Source organism: Alligator sinensis, unplaced genomic scaffold, assembly GCF_000455745.1.
Source record: "Alligator sinensis unplaced genomic scaffold, ASM45574v1 scaffold288_1, whole genome shotgun sequence".
Taxonomy (NCBI): domain Eukaryota; kingdom Metazoa; phylum Chordata; order Crocodylia; family Alligatoridae; genus Alligator; species Alligator sinensis.
Genome location: NW_005841876.1, coordinates 867,651 through 871,470, shown reverse-complemented (window position 1 = coordinate 871,470; position 3,820 = coordinate 867,651).

Here is a 3,820-nt window from a genome sequence, read left to right as displayed (position 1 = left end):
TCTCCACACTTCCCTTTTATTTCCAAGTCTAATTTACTATGTTGATTTTCTAACACTAAGTCACACTTTCACTAGTTGGAAAGAATCCTGCAAAATAAAAAGCATGATCGGCTTTTGAAAGAGTCGTTGCCAGCTGGTGGCAGCATTCACAAGGGTGGATCACATTTCCTCTGTTACCTTTAGGTTAAACTGGGAAAACAGTCCTGGAACATAGCTACATAATAAGGCAGGTCTGGGAACTCCACGTGAACACCTACTGAGCAGCTAAAGGCTTCCTGCTACAGCTCAATTCAGTCACACACTGCGACTCATCTGTCAAGAGTCAGGGCGACGCATGTTCTGCTCCTTGGCTCCTCCACGTTACTGTGGGCAGAGGAGGGGGGGGGGGCTGATCGTGATCAGATGCAAAGGAGGCGGCTGTGATGCACAGAAAACCAGCCCCCTCATTCCCACTTTCCACGGCACAGTTGTTGCTGTCCCTATTTACATTCACAGCTCTCCCTTGGCACCGGGTCAGTCTGGCTGCAGGTTACTATAGAAGCGCATTTAATTCCTTGCGGTGACACCGAGGCAGGCAAATACTATTCTGGGCTGAGCCAACCAACACAGCGACTTTGAAGCCTATTAGCAGCAGCAGCAGCAGCAGCAGCACCGCACACACGGCATCAATGCGGTCATGCAAGACGTGCGCATATTAAATTACAGAGGACGTTTGTTCAAAAAAGAAAAGAAAAATGTTCCAGGAAGAAAATCCTGGTGTTTACGATGAACTGACGTATCTTAGGCTACAGTGTGTAATTTTCACAGCAGCCCTGGAGGCTGGAGTGGAACAGGTCCTGCCTTAGCACAGCATACAACACACCTTAGGCTATATGGTTGTTAAGATACACGCACGCACACACATGCGCTCACATACATCGCTGAATTTGACGACAATCTCTCTATTGTCCTTGGGCTGCCTGGCATGTTTGCATGCTTTGATCTTAGCGCCTGTGCATTTACTTAGATCAATTTCATTTTACTTCTGTATTTTTGAGAACAAGCAAAAATCGTCCACGGAGGGTTATAACATGAGTTATTTACCCAGGGGACTAAACCCACACGGAATCAAGTATATAAAATACATATTTTAGATTCTAGAGTTTGTCCCAGTCAGTGAACACCATACACACAGCATTTATTAACTTTAAAAAAATCAACAGCTTGCATTGAGGGTCTGATCCAAGTCTTGTTTGGGTCCAAGAGTCTTTCCATTGACCTGCATGAGTTTTGGCTCAGGCAGTGGGTGAACATGTACATATGTATGTGCGGTAATTTTGAGAAGTTATGTATGTATGGCACCAATTTTGAGAAGGTTCACATCAAGAAAACTGTATTCTCAAAACATACGTTTCTTAATACAGATATACCACTTGTTGCACCAAAGCTGTATACTTGTAAATCTTGAAACTATATTTTTATTATTTTCTTCAAAAATACTCAACAGCACTAATCTACCTATGGACCATGGATTTCACAGGTTCCCAGAAGTTTAGGGCTGGAAGGAACCTCGTGACATCATTGGGTTCAGCCCCCCCTTCCCCCACACTGGGCAGGAAAGACTGCTGGGGTCAAATAGCCTCAGCAAGGTGTGCGTCCAGTCTTCTTTTGAAGATCTCCAGGCTAGTATGAACTTTCCAGCTAAAAAATAGTATTGTGGTTGATAATACGCAAACACAGGACACTATCCAAATGGCTATTCAGCAACAAGACGGAAGTAATGCATGCTCTTGATTTCTTTGTTTTCTTTCCATTTTCCAGCGTGGATTCTCTTTGTTATAGTAAGTTCAAGGCAAATGTTGCATGACTGAAATTATTTTTATACACTTAAATGTAATCAATTAAAAATGGAATTTCAAGCCCATATCAACTGTCGGAAGTGCTAAGCAAGAGTGTTGTGAAATGACAGCATTTGTTTATCCAAGAGGGTGCTATAGGAGTCTACAAATATGGTCTTGCAGACTTTTACTTAGCCAAGTAATCTTTCCTCAGGCAAAAAAAAAATGTATGTGGAGGCTCTTTAAGTTCAGGGTCTTTCTGCTTAAAGTAAAAAATCATGTTGTAAATGTTAACCCTGGAATAGGAAAAAAGAGTTACCAACCAATAATGTTTAAGTATGAGAAAAAAACCCAAAACATTACAACCTTTAGAGCAGGTCTCATTAGTGTAGTTTACAATATATTGACAGTAGCTGATTTTTGCAGCAGTGGAGAATTAGTGTACTAGTTGGAAAGTGTCATTGTTTAAAATGGCCTGCCCAAAGAAATAATATGCAGTCCAGTACTGGTGAAGTGCAATAATTATAATGAGTTAGGATCATATACATCTGAAATGGTCAGAAACAGAATAAAGAAAGAAGTTGGCAAGAGAAAACCATACTCAAATGGATGAGATAGCGTATGTATGTGTATGCACACACACATGCACAAGATACAGATTTAAAAGCTTGAATCTCACTGTCTCAGAAAGTGGAAATAAACTTCTTATAGAGGAGTTGCAATTGACTACACAGTGATATGGAAGTTCAAGGACAGCAAAATAAAAATAGTTTATTCTTTGATTGGAACATACAACTGTGTTCTGCATAGTGTGAGAGAATGTCACAGTATGTGAAACAGTATGTGACATTTCACAGTATGTGAAATGTCACGTAACTATTCCCCACCCCTTTTCTCATATCCTGACTACCATCACCGTCATGACCCCAGCAATAAGCTGGGGGCACCAGCCAAGCTAAACACTGGGCTCATCCTTTTCAAGTGTTATTTCTTATTCTTGACTATAGAAAAAGGGACTGACTGTGAGAACAGTAAAAAAAAAATGTTTTCAAAGGATGTGACATTTATCTGATTGAAATCCAACATGTACGTGTATTTAGCTTCACAGAAAATATTTGGAATAGCCAAGGTTTGACCTTTAGGTAATATTTAAATGTAGTTACATATACTTAGGACCTGGTTGAGTTGCTGGCCAAACTCCAATCGAAGTCAAGTTCTGCATGCTGTGGGCTAGCAAAATCAAGCTCTCAAACAACTAAAAGAAGCTGCATGTACTTAGAAAGGGATATTTATATAGGGCTAACATCATGTTCTCTGAATGAGTACATGGAAGAATATTTCATTACACTTCATGTAAATACCCTTCCTAGGCAAAGTTCACCATTCACTTCAAAAAGAGTTTGCCTGAAAAACAAGATATTGATTATATTTTATTTTATTATTTATCACCCAGAGCTATAGCAGGGACTATAACTGATATACAGTCTAAACAATTCAATAAAATAGAATTTGTCACATCCTTATTTCTGGCACACCAACTTGGTGACAACAGCCAAAAGACTAAGGGAACTGTGCTGCATCCTGCCGTAAGGCTCCAAACCAGTATTGGCTGTACTGAAATCTCTGCCACACAAAGAAGGTCACTGCAATCAAAGAGACTTAATTCTGGCTTGAAGATATGGCTTCATCGATTGTTAGCTGAACTAAACCATTTTTTTTAGGCAAGGTCAATGCTATAAACTTTTGGTAGCATTACTTTGCCAGTCAGAGGTGTGATAAAATATGATTTATGATAGACATAACTGTGCAGGTAAAGCCCCTAGCATAGATGCAATATATTGGCAAAATGGTGTCTTAGATGGTATAGCCTATATTGCTTGGAGAAAACAGGGGATGGGCAGACTACAATAAACTATGCTGGCAAAAGTATTTTTGCTAGTAAAAATTGCGTTGACACTAGGATTACTTTATTGATAATACTATACATGTGTGGTGTGCCTAGT